Genomic DNA, 14067 nt, shown 5'->3' with positions numbered 1-14067 from the left:
AAGCTACACTTTTAAATCACAAACAAAACTAACTTTAATATGTATATAAACGCTCTAAGGAAGGAGACAAACATCAGATATTAGAGTTGATTAAAAATACTCAAATTATTTTTTTTTTTTTTTTGGTTTTAATGGGGAAAGATCTTGTATAAAAAGGGGGGGGGGTTTTTAAAAAATTATTATTTGAAGGTTTTTGGTTTTAAAAAGTAAACAAATGCAATTCAAATGTTTAAATTAATTAACATGTATTTTCAAATATGGATAGTCACAATATTTTGCATGCAGTAGGCTAGGCTAAGGTAAGTAGCAATAGTTCATTTTAAATTTACTTAAGTGGAAGAATGTGACTAATAAACCTAGGCCTACTAACACCAGGCATTACATTGTGAACATTGTGAACAGGTAGATTATATTATCTATGAGTCTCTGGGTCAAGGCGAGGCTGTGTTCCAAAACGTAGGTGCTGATTGGCCAAGTGGAGTCCTGTGTATCTGAACTCTACCTATCGCTTCTGCGCCGATTGCTCTTCCTTCATCCTCCAAGTACCGGATGTCTGTCTCAGTAACTTGAAATTGAATTTGGTAATCTGAATTGTGAGAACTGAATGTGAGGATATATAGAGAGTTGAATTTTCAGTGAAGATCAAATTGTATTGGACTTCAGTTACAAACGAATAAATTCAATTTCAAATTATACTATTCAGATTCAATTTTTCAATGCAATGATTCAAATTAAACAATACAATTTCAAATTATGTGATTCAAATTCAGTTTTTCTATGCAATTATTCAAGTTTAGCAATTCAAATTCAAATATAAATGATTCAAATTCAGTTTCTGGTGGCACATATTTCAGCCCATATTTAGTAGCTAGGAAAAAATTTGTTTGGTCGTCAAATGCATACTTTAACGTAGCAAAATTCCTTGAGTAACTTTTGGGTCAGGTCCATCTGGAGATGCTATCTACCAGGTTTCGTGAGATCGGTCGCACGGCCTAGGACGAAGTTCGAAAAGTTGGTTTTGGCGCATTGCACAATATTGTGAAAAACTTTGGAGTGGAAATGGGCGTGGCCTATATCATGTGATTCAGCTTTATTATTTTCTAATGTGCGTATGTGTAATGTGGGAGTTAAAGGCAAAAAAACATTATAGCGCCACCTAGTTCTCCACATGTGTAATTTTTGGTAGGTGTGGTCCATGACCCATTGTCCACCCTACCCTGTAAATTTGAAGTTGTTCACATTAGTGTAAGTGGTGAATCTAGACTTGGGTCCCATAGGCCACGCCCACTTTGACCTCTCAGTACCCCACCCTAGAGTTTGCCTCAGGAGTGCCCCTAGATGGTACCCATCAAATTTAAAAAATCAGATGAGCCGTTCATGAGATATAAACTTTTTGTATTTGTAGTGCCCCCTAGTGACCAATTTTCGTAAAACACTTGGGGGCCTTCAGAGAGTCATGGCAAGCAAGAATCTAAAGGTTGGCATTGATAGCATTTATTTTGGCCGAATATGGCAAAGTTGGTGTTTTCATAGTTAGCTACACAAATTAATTTGTGCGTAATATGCACAATTTTTATCCTATACATTTTTTTTTTTATTTACTTTTTGTCAGGCTCATTTGGAGATGCTACCTGCCAAATTTCGTGCCACGGTCTAGGAGGAGATCGAAAAAGTAGGTTTTTGAAAAATCACGATTTTTCACGCATAAAAGTCTAGGTGGAAATGGGCGTGGCCTATATCACATGATTCAGTTGGATCCAGGGAACATGTGGATGTATGGTTTTTGAATGTCGTGTGTACGGTGTGGGAGGTATAGGGCCAAACACATTTTTTCTGCTATAGCGCCACCTAGTGGTGGAAGTGGGTCAATTGCTGCGACTGAGGTCCTTGCGGAGTTTTGGACCAGTCCTGAAAATGGCAACCCCCCACCATGTATGGTTTAGGCTGTAGTCAGAGTTTTAGGCAGAGAAGAAAAATAATGAAGAAGATTAATCCTTAGAAAAACAATAGGGTTCCACAGTCCTGCTGTGCGAACGGTGTAGCTCTTGCTACCACCGGTTCTTGCAGACTCGGGCTTGGACCCCTAATTACACAGAATGAGCAGCATGCATGTCATGACTGTTGGGTTTGTTGGTTTTCTATGACTCTACAACACTTACTAGTGAATTATTTACCATGTAGAATTATCACTTCTACCAACAAATTTGATTTATGAGATTAGTCATGTTGGACTGCTATTATTTTGAACACAACTGTATGTGACTCTATCAATTTTATCAATTCACTGAAAACCTTTGTTACCTCTGACAACTTGCTGTTGGCTACTTTTGATGTTCAGAGTTTGTACACAAATATTCCATATGATGGTGGCCTGGAAGCACTCCAGTATTTTCTCTCTTTAAATCAGTCTGGGCCAAAACCCAGCACTGACTGTATATTAGACTTATGCAGCGACAACACAGGCTGTAGACTTGACCAAAAGATTCCTCAATAGAGTGTCTTTGATAAAAAAGCTCCCTAAAGATCCAAATAAGTCCCCTTTATGCTGCGTAAAATATTCCCCACTGGTGTCAGAATTCAGAAAATCTGTCTACAAATATTGGGACATTATTGATTCGGACCCTAAACTAATGAGTTTTTTCAGAAAAACCTAAGCTTATTTTCAAGTCTGCCCCATATTTAAGAGATTGCTTAGTTAAAATTGATATATGTCCGGGAACCCACAACGTCCTTTCTCGGTATGCCAGAAGGTAACTATAAATGTGGTAGTTGCGCCCAGTGCTCGTATACACGCATAAATACAAAAGCTTTAATCATAAGGTACAGCCACCAAGTTGACGTCAACTATGAGTTTTGTTGAGATTCTCCCGTTTTCAGCAGTAGTTTCAAATTGTGAGATTTGCAGGAAGGGGAAAGGGATGTCAATGGGACTTTGAGGTACTATGTATGCAGTGCGGCTGCTGGTCATTCAAAGAGGGGAAGCTCATTTTTGGCCTACATCATAAAAATTGTCCATTTATTTATAATAATAATAATAATGTAATAATTAAATTATATAATACAATAATAATATAATTATTCTAATAATTTATAATATCCGTGAGGTTTCATCAAGAGGCATGGCCAGCAGTACATTTTCTTTGTCACAGCACTTCCAGTCAGCCAGCTAAATTTGTCATACCAGGAGAGCTGAACAGACCTGTTAATTTGCCCTGTCTTTTGCACTAAATCAATCTTAGGTGTTGATCTAACCCTGCTGTTTAAGTCTAAGTTTCTCCCTCATAAGGAAGACTTTCAAATGGCTTTCGCCAAAATCAGGTCGACAATATTAGCATTGTCTGCCATCGTGGTAGTTTGCTAGCTGGCTAGTTCACCCCTTACAGCACTAGCCTAGCCTATGAATGAATGAATGAATGAATAATGAGAATGAACAAACGATCTAACAAAACTCGAAGGATATAATGTATGCCTATTTTACCCACCAAACTGTTGTAATTCAACTATGACAACCTTTAACACTTGTTTCGCTCGGTCAAATTTGAACCATTTTCAAAGTTGTTTTTTTTTATATGGGAAATATGTGTTTCTTTCAACTAAAATAATTGTTTAAATGGTTTCAAAACAGTATCCTGACTAAACTTTAGACATATACCAGTCTGTGAGCCACTCAACATCCTCTGATCTTAATTATTAGTCTAAATAATTCATAATTTCTGCTTTAAAAAAAAATTGTTACAATGTCATTAAATAAGTTTATTGACCATGAATTAAAAAAAGTGTTGGAAAAAAAGTGACAAAAACTTTTAAAAGCGCAAAAACGTCAAAAACCACAACAAAGTTCATTTTCAATTTTGACCCAAAAGGACAGCAAGTTCATGGTTGACGGGCAGACAACACAAGGGTTAAATTAGTACATAACTCAGCAACAGATAAAGTCACGGACATCTCCATCCTTTTACTTCTTTCCACTTACATTTCATGTAGCTTCACAGTCCCAGTTTGCCTTTTTTTCTGCTTTGTTTCTGCCAGATGAGAGATACAGGGTGACCTTCTCTCAAACAAAAGGACACATGCATGCAAGGTATCTATGGTTTTCACTCGGTAAGCATGACAAAATCAAGTTACGAACACAAACAAAAGTGAAAACAGAGACCTAGACATGGATCAGATTAGGAGAAGCCTTCTAATTGCTGGAGGGTATAAGGAAATGGGACAAGAGACAACACATGTTCAGCACTCAGCACAAGCTAAACCAGAGTGAGCTCTGCACAATTTCTGTACTTCAGCAAACTCCGATTAAAACCCTGACTGGTGTTAGTGCATGCTTAAATAGAGCTCCTTGGTGACACAACTAGAATCATCTCATTTAAAGTTATATTTATGTGTAAAAAAGTGGAATTTAAGTGTCAGTTTGAGAATGGATTCTCATCCATGCAAGATCTAGTGTGTATTTAATACTCCAAAGCTTTTTATGTTTTGAGTGAAACAGTTTCACCTTGGTTTTAGAACAGACTAAGTCATTTTGATGCTGGATGATGAGCTACTAATAGTTTTTTGTGCATTCACTAATCCGGGCATCGGTGGCACTCTTTTTAAAAGGGTGCTTTCAAACTAACTACAGACTTTACGAGATTCCACAATCTGCCGGTACAGGTGGCGGCTGCTGGCCGGGTTTGATGCCTTCCTGTCGGCCTTCCCCTTCACAGACCCGGGCTTTGAGCTGGAGTCAGGATTCACACGAAGCAAAGAGTGTAATTTTAGAAAAAAGAAGAAAGTTTGGAGGTTTTGCAAGGATATTGAAATGAACCACGGTTGTCGTGAATGCAGTGTTCCGTGACTGTACAACGGAATAGCTTCTGGTCCAGAGAGAAAGTGTTTAGAACGAAGCATATATCGGACAATGGAGAGGAGTTGTGGGATCTAACGAGTGCCGAGAGGACAGGCTAGGAGTTCACTTCCTCTCCCCGCCTACTAGCCAAGTGGAGTTGTGATTTTGGTGGAGTTTTTATCGCAAGAGTAATGTTAGAACAACACTCAGTTATGAAACGAAAAAGTGTCCAAACTTTTTATTTTGTCTCCGCTAGCCGCTGTGGCTCGTAAGGCTCAAGTAATAGCGTCTGGGCATGTAACTGTGTATCTGTGTTTGTGTTTGTGTGTGTGCACTGTGCAGCCGTGTGTGTGTGTTTGTGTACCAGTGTGTGTGTGTCTGTGTTTGTGTGTGCGGTAAAGCGTGTGTGTGTTCGAAATATGAGACTCCGCTATATCTCTCCTCGACGATTGTGTGAGTGGTTCCTCAACCAATCAGCTGACAGCTCATCTAAATATTCATGAGCATACCATATTTGGAAGAAAAGCTGTTGTTCCAAATACAGCCATTACACAGGGATGCATAAGGGCCAGAAAAAAGAAAATGTCACGATTCGATATCGATTTTCAGGCTCCAGTTTCGATTCAAAAACAATTTGATTAAAAAAATTATTCACAGTATGCAAATGTAGTTACTTTTCCCATGTGATTGCAGTAGACATACAATAAAAAAAACACACATTTACAAATATAAATATAAACATAAAAAAAAAGTAAATTAAAAACTATGAATCGATTTTTGGAATTCTATGAATTGATTTTGAAGGTAGAGCTTGAATCTTGATTCAAATATGAATCGTTTTTTGCACACCCCTATGAAATAGCTATCCAAACAAAGGCTTTTTAACTTTTTGTAAGAAGAGTGCCTTGGACCTGTCTTTTTTCAAAACTAATAGTTGTGACATCACAACCGTACGACAAGTCTGTACAGTTTCTGAATATGGCGGTGCGTGATTTTTCTCTGTGGACACTACATGTACTTTCAACAGTTTAACACCTCCACCTTATAATGCTTTAAAAAATTATAAAAAAGACATGGTAATCTCACTTTGTTACGTGGGATCTTTAAATGCCAACTAGGACTACAGGTCAATCTAACCCTGGAGTTATAGCCATTTGGAAAAAAAAACTTATCAGACAGTAGGCTGTAGGGTAGTCTATAAACATATTTTAACATCTCTTTCCAACGTTTCTGTTCCGTTTTTTATTGATCTATATTCTAAAAGAGGAAGCACTTTGAAAATGTCATACCGCATGCCACTTCAAGATATCCTTTAGGTTTTAGCTGCCAAAACAACCATACAAGTGAGCTAGATGCCAAGATAAAGCTGTAATCTTGAACCTAAATCTGTTTTATTTGAGCCTATGGCCCACTGATGAAACCATTGCAATTTATTTACTTACAATATTAGGCTACAACTGGGTGTCTGGCATGACATTGAAAAAGTCTTATAGCCTACCAAAAAAAAATAAAAAAAATGGAAATGCACACAATTCTGAAAACTTGTAACTCATGTGGACAACAAGACTCCATAGAAAGATCATAGACACAGAATGATATCCATTCTATGCTCCAGAAAGACCATCCATAGGCATATGCTCCAGTCTGCCAAACTCACAAGCACAATTTACTCAAATATAAATTCTAAATCAACCAGGACTGAAATCTTACGGATTGGAACTCTAAGTATAGGTCATAGAGCTACATTTGTAGCGAGGCTGACCTCGTAAGGGTATGTGAATATAGACCATGGAGGATGTATAAGACGGAAAAGACTGAGTCGAGCCATTTTGTTGCAGGGCATATTTGCTTTTCTTAGGATGGCGAAGGCATGGCCCGCCCTACTCTGCCTCTGATTGACTTTTGCTTTCTTGGTTAGGCATGAGGAGTGAGATTGATTAGGGTAAAAATACCAGTAAGCCAATCAGAGGCAGAGCAGGGCTGAGTAGGGCGCGACAGACCGTTGCTATCCTAGGAAACAAATTCGCTCCTCGCAGTGACTTTAGAAAACAGTTCAGCGATAATTAAAGACACATACTTCTACTGTCGTTTCAGCAACCTAAAATACGGTAGGCCTACTTAACGGACATACCGCCATTCATTAACTTATAGTAGGCTAGCCTATTATTAGGCTACAGTAGCCTAATAGACATACTGTAGCCTAATCATAATGCCTCACTACATTACTAACTTGTGTAATGTCAACACGTAGCCTTCCTATATGACGTTTCAAACTCACGTACCTTACACGCTGCCATACAAGGGTTCCTCTCATGGTGATGGAATATAGTATGGAACGGTCGTTTAACTGACACAACTCGACATGGTTTTATTATCCAGCCCCGTTCCTTCTTTCACTTTCAGTAGCTATGACTAAAAGCGACGCCAGCACAAAAGTAAAACGGTAGCCTATTACAGATCATTGGGCCTCATTCACCAATATCTTCTGTTGAAGATACAAAAGTTAAAACCATGCTTATGTTTTAGTACAATATAATATACATTTTACCTTTTAAAAATGTAAACTGTTGTGTGACTGAGTGAAGGAATGTTTCAATACTGATTAAGCCTAATCAGCATTTGTCTGCCTCACCCGAAACTCCTATGGAGGACTAAAAATGACAGAAGGAAAAAAAAAAGAAAGAAAGAAAGAAATGCAGAAATATAGTGAAAATAAATTCATTTTTTCTCACATAAATGGCTATTTCTGTATTTTTACATGTATTTATTTATTTATGCATTTCTATATGTATTTATTTATGTATTTATACATTTATTTATATATTTATGTATTTATATATTTATTTATTTATTTATTTATATATTTATTTATTTATACATTTATTTATTTCTGTATTTCCACATTTCTACATTTATTTATTTCTGTATCTCCACATTTATTTTTCCCTGCGCCTGTATGCTAATTGAGTGGGGGGTGCCAACATCAGTCTGAAGAAGGATTGGTTAGAGCGATGTGATCGAATCTACTACTACTGCCTTGATTTCACTGGTACAACCATAGACTGTATATTAACAGTCTATGGGTACAACGAAGCCTACTCAGTAATGCTGCTTATGTGCAGGTTGAACACCCCTATACAGCATAGTGTATATTAATGATAAACAACTAGATTTTCAAAACTGGAGGAATATATAACCGCCATAAACGATATTTTGAGATAAAATTGTGATAAAATAACTTCCGCATCTATCTATCACTGACCGGAAGTGACGTAATGCGAGTGAGTCTGGTCAAGTTCATGCTCAAATTACAATGGACTTGGATGAAGAACCGAGCTATCCAATGTTGGCGAGCATGCCTATGATGGCCCACAGGCCTAATTATGAGCCTCCTAGGCGAGATAGAGGTCAGGGGGAGATTAGGGGGAGATCAGGGGGAGGAACAATGGGCAGAAAAGAGAAGTAGAGTTGCGAACCAGTGGCGAATAGGGCAAGTAACTTGGTGAGTTACTGTGTAGTACGGTGGCTAATGCTGGTTCATAGTACATCGGTGTTATACAATAAATCTGCTTTAGCAAACATACTTTCGACCTTGTTTTAGATTAAACATACATGTAGATTGTCTTAATTTAAGGCATCAACGTTTTGTCTTGTGATATTCTACAACCTAAGATTTTAACGCTGAGACAGGGACTGTGGAGTCCATCCAAGCCATGGATGTATTAAGAGAAGCAGGTTAGCACTAGCACATAATCGTTTTGTTGGCTAGGTGCTTCTGCGGACATATGGCTATGGCGTCGGCGGTGGACAGCATGTGTTGTCGAGAGGTGGATGCCGACTGGGCACTAGTTGAGGGTTTAGTCCCGGCCACGGACATTACCTGCCTGACGCTCCATCCCGGCTTTGATGCCTGCTGCCTCAACCCGTTCTCACTGCAGGTAGCATACCTCAACTTCAGGCAGGAGTATGGCCCTCTCCAAGCCAACTGACCAGAGTATGTTTAGATGAGAGTAATTTATAACACTATTATATTATTATACACTTCTATTATAGTCGTCAGTTTTCTACACAAATCAAAATAATTAATGTACATACTGTAACTACTTATATATAGCCATATTCTACTGCACTTCATGCTATTCCTCCTGCACATACAGTACACTTATTTGTTGTTCATTACTTACACTTAGTTATACATATTTAATTTTTTTTCATTTCTGGTTGGACGCAAACTGCATTTTGTTGTCTTTGTACTTGTACTCTGCACAATGACAATAAAGTATAATCTAATCTAATGTGCATTATTGATGCTGAGGGATTAGCAGATTTTTAATCTCTGATGTGCATACATACCTTTATGGAATAGAATAACTGAAAATGTTACATCAAATAAGTCTATCACTCTTGATCATATTGACTATGTTAACAGGATTATCAATATCAACATTGCAGCCCTATCATTCTCTAGGCAATTCCGATACACAGCCTACAGGCAGGTGGTCCGATAGACATATGGGTTTCTGGGCAGGGAGATCAGGAAGGCAATACCAGCTTGTATTGTTGTGCGCAATCAGGAGGCAGTTTCCAGAGGAAGGGAGGCAATCAATAAATATATTTTGTTTTCACAAAATGAACACAATCACAAAGTGTCTTGTTGTATAAAATGTATTCATAATTTCATTGATAGTAACTAGGAGTTTTGGGCAAGTTACTTCCAAAATGCAGTTCATTATAGATTACTAGTTACTGTAATTTCAGAGTAATTAGTTATATAACAATATTACTGTCTCTGAATTGTAATGCTTTACACTACTTTTGCATTACTTTTAGAAGTTTGACTTGGCAGGTAGCTTGTGAATTTCACCACCAGATCAATAAAGTCTCATCTTTATCAACTTTAATACATCATAACAAGAGTTATCTCAAGACACTCAAGTCAGAAATAGAGTAGGTCTAGACCACACTATAATTTACAGGGACCCAACAATTCTAGTAATTCCCCCAAGAGCAAGCATTCAGTGTGACAGTGGCGAGGAAAACCTCCCTCTCAGGAAGAAACCTGGGACAGACCCAGGCTCTTGGTAGGCGGTGTCTGACGGTGCCGGTTGGGGGTGTGATGAACAGTGGCAATAATAGTCACAATAAAGATAATTGAACTACGACTATAAATAGTAGTTGCAGTAGTTCATGGCGTAGCAGGGCGTTACAGGACGTAGCAGGGAACTGCACGGCGTAGCAGGGTGTAGAAGGACCACGGCGACAGCTGCAGCCATGATTTAGGGGCCACCCTAGTCCTAGGAAAACTGCTAGGCGAAAAAAAAAAAGAGAGTGGTCACAACACATGCACAACCTAATACAGTCCAGTATGAAATGTCTTCTTCCTACCATTAGAAGTAATTTGTAAATGTTTATGTGTCATATACAGCTAATGATAGATACAAGTTACACTACCTGATGAGCATTGCAGACATCTGATGTTGCACTGTGACCCACGATGAAGCACTAATGGTCCAGGATCCTGTAGAGAGAAGCCCTCTGTCTCTTCAAAATCTACAGTGCTAGGTGCATCTATCCCTTCATTACTGGCTGCACTCTCTGCCAAAATCTGAAAAACACGGAGGTTCAAAATCACTCACAAAAATAGGATACAAGCTTATAGTTACCAACTGGATCAGTAATAATAAAAAAAAATAAAAATAAAACCTAGCACTGACGTGTCAAAACCTCTAGTGGCAAAATCTAGGAGATTTCAGCATATTGATTAATATATCAATTTGGACTTTCTAAATTACCAGAGAGTAGCCTACTGGGATACAAAATTGTGCGGTAGAACGGTCTGAATTGAAATGCAGGGGAAACTGGAGTTTTGGGCTAGCTAGCTACCTGCCAACAGCTCATAGCTAGCTTAATAAAATGTGGGGGGAACGGGGGTGTTTGGGGTAGCTAGCTGCCTGCCAACAGCTCATAGATAGCTAATAAAATGCAGGGGAAACGGGGGTGTTTGGGCTAGCTAGCTAGGAGGAAGGAGAGGCTCGGGTCGAATTGAAAGTTAAGCAAAAGGTTTAATAAAACAACACGATGAAAACGACAGTCAAAACACAATCAAACATAAAACACTGCCAGCAGTGGACTGAGTTGACATGCCTCCTCTTCAGGAATTACATCAATCAGTCATGCGACATGACAAAACAATACACTGTAAACAGCGGTCTTCAAAATGCTTCCCCTTGCGGGGTCACAGATTGAAGCCCCGAGACATTCTCCGGATCACCCATTTATTCCCTACACCTGGGTGTTTCCTCAAATGAAATCTTCCCCTATTGGTCAGATATCTTTCAGGTTAAGGACACACCACTGAATTTCAGGTCACAGACTAAGGTTGTTTATCATGGTAGTGTCGATTCTACAGAGATATGCATTTCCTTTGTTCTAATCCAGTCTGGCCCAACAGGGGGTGGCTGCCCCAAAACAGATTCAATAGATCTCCATGTGTGGAGACAAGGAGCTTTCTCCTGTATGCTAAATGACTGATATGACCTGAAGATTCTCTAGAAGCTAGAGAAGGTGTGAGCAAGACAAATGCTGATTAGTGTAGTTATATTTTGTGGACCCGACCATACAATACTAGCCTGGATGCCAGCCGAACTTAGCCCCGCCCACAAAATTCGAGGTTGTGAAGTTCTGACTAGAATCTGAGTAGGACCACGTCAGGCTAATACAATACAATACTTTATATTGTTTGAAGTTCACAGTAGACTATAGCCAGGAGAGAGTTCATTTTCTGGACATGTGGGTTTTTAAAAAGAATGGTCTGTCTCCTAACCTACATTATATCGAAAAGACACTCTTCTTTTGGCGAGTAGTTTTCACCCCACCCCACTAAAAAGAGGTCTACCAAAAAGCCAATTCTTTAGACTCAGAAGAATATGTGAGACCACTGAGGATTATATGGAAAAAGCAAATGACATGAAAGACAGATTTGTACAGCAAGGTTATCCAATGGAATGGGTTGACAAATCTTACAAAACGGCCCTGAATAAACCTCGGTCAGACTTGCTAAAGAAAAGCAAGAAAAAAGAAAAGCGATTTTCTGTCACCTGTTACTCTCCTCTCTCACACATACCATAGCCTACGTCCTGTTTAAAAAAAAATATTGGCACATTCTAAAATCGGATCCTGAACTTTCACATGTTGTGAACGACTTGCCGCTCTTTTGTATACAAACGTGAGAAGAATCTCAGAGATCTTCTAGTTCACGCTGACTTTGCGAGGTACAAGCCAAGGAGAGAATTCGCAAAGATTATTAAGCCCACTACTGGCAACTACCTTTGTGGAGGATGCGCACAGTGCAACAACACTTATAAGACACAGAACTTCCGCCATCCTCACAATAACAAGATCTTTCCAATTAAGAGTGTCATCACTTGTGCCTCCACTCATGTAGTGTACATTTGAATGTGTCCATGTGGTCTGGTGTATGTAGGCAAGACCATAAGGCAGTTAAAACAACGCATTATAAGAGCTCTATTCGTCGCAGAAACGACCGGTCGCGGTACACTTTAATGATCATAAACATGACATCTCATCATTGCGCTTTTGTGGTATTGAACAAGTCAGTCTTCCAAAAAGGGGTGGCAACCACGACTTTCTAAAGACGCAAGGCATATTGGATATTCACTTTGCAGACGCTATCGCCAAAAGGCCTTAATGATGAATTTAATCTCAATATTATGTTGTGCTAATTTGATGTTTTTTCCTTCTTTTTTTCCTTGCTAGTTTATCCTCAGTAACTGTTCATTGTACATGTGAATATGGACTGCTACAATGTAATTTAACAAATGATCCACTTTTGAATGGACCGTACGTCCTCTTTGATCAGGTGTGGAAAAATATTGGGCTAATCACTGATTATGCATTGTTTTTAAATGTATTGAGTGGCATTTTTTCTGCCTTTTCCTGTTCACAGTCCGTGATGGGAGTGCCACTTTGTGAATGAATGATGTCATTCAAGAGCTGGACCTGATTGGTCCTGGTTAGTCAACCAAACCAGGCTATGGTTGAGGTGAATGTGTTAAAGGAATATTTCACCGCTGGAAAGCTGAATATATCTTTAAATTGGGTCACTTATGTAGTAGAAATGTGAAGAAAAAAATTGAAATTGGTGCCTTCTAGGCCGAGAAAAGCCAGAAAATGTGTTTTGGTCTTATATGGATGAAAAACACCAAATCCCAGAATGCACCTGCTTCGTTGCTTTGAGTCCACTCCCAAGCCACGCCTACCGCTTGGCAGACAGACAGAGGCATTCAACTCAACTCAAGCGTGTTTTATTGTCATTTCAACCATATACACGAAACAACGTTTCATCGTGACTCAAGTGGTGTTACACATTTAACATATATAAAAACGAAATTATATAAAAACGACATACGAAACAGGCTACATTTAGTACACACACTTTATAGGCTCCGTAAAGTTCAGCTAACGCATACTAGCATTAGCGCTTGGTGGGCTGTAAACGCCGAGCATAAACACAGCGGTGAATTAGTGTGTAATGTAGAATGGTCGGCATTTAACAGTCACAAACTCCACCAGCAGTTAGCAGTTAAATGGATACAAATCACCACATTTCTGCGCCACTCGGTGTTAACACAGCCCACCTCTTTTACCCAGCGACAGAGCATCTCTAGCTCGGAGGGCTAGCAGGCCTGGTAGCTGGACAGTCCGGTACACTATTCAGGCAGGTTTCCACAACAACAAACACGGCAGTCTCTGAACTCACGTTGGGAGTGTCGTTGAAGTTGGATGTAGTCCAGTTTGTGGTCTAAATGAGCGGACACTTGCCATCGTGATGGCTGCCCGACATCACGATGGAGAGCAACCATCGTGATGTGATGTGATGTGTCTTCCCCCCCGGTCAAACACACTAATCCTAAACGCGGGCGCTGGATGGGAAATTGACAAGTGCGTCGGTCTTAAACTAGCAAAAACACAAAGACAAGATTTGCTATAGTGATACATTCTCTCTCTCTCCCTGTCAGCTGTAGCTCGCTCTACCTTCTAACGTTGGACACAGCGGTCTCGAGTGAGAGAGAAAAAAGCGTTAAAAGTGGAGCGCTATCACACTTTCCTTTCTCCCGTCATTGGACTAAGTTTGCCGACACTACTGTCTGTGTGCGTGCATCAATAAGTAAGTCTGAGGTCCTGTAGGTACGGGACGATGTTATGCAGGATTTATGAAT

The 14067-nt window shown here is 39.3% G+C and overlaps 1 protein-coding gene across 3 annotated transcripts in view; it reads right to left on the bottom strand.

Moving 5' to 3' along the window:
- Nucleotides 1-7250, bottom strand: part of LOC120556399 (CD276 antigen-like) — a 66457-nt gene extending 59207 nt beyond the window's left edge. For all 3 annotated transcript variants that reach the window (XM_039796009.1, XM_039796000.1, XM_039795991.1), the window contains exon 1: nt 7111-7250. The gene's annotated coding sequence lies outside the window, so the exon portion shown is untranslated. The remainder of the gene's footprint in view (nt 1-7110) is intronic.
- Nucleotides 7251-14067: the final 6817 nt, after the last annotated feature.

Source organism: Perca fluviatilis, chromosome 1 (genome assembly GCF_010015445.1).
Source record: "Perca fluviatilis chromosome 1, GENO_Pfluv_1.0, whole genome shotgun sequence".
Classification (NCBI taxonomy): Eukaryota; Metazoa; Chordata; class Actinopteri; order Perciformes; family Percidae; genus Perca; species Perca fluviatilis.
This window is presented reverse-complemented; position numbering and strand designations above follow the sequence as displayed.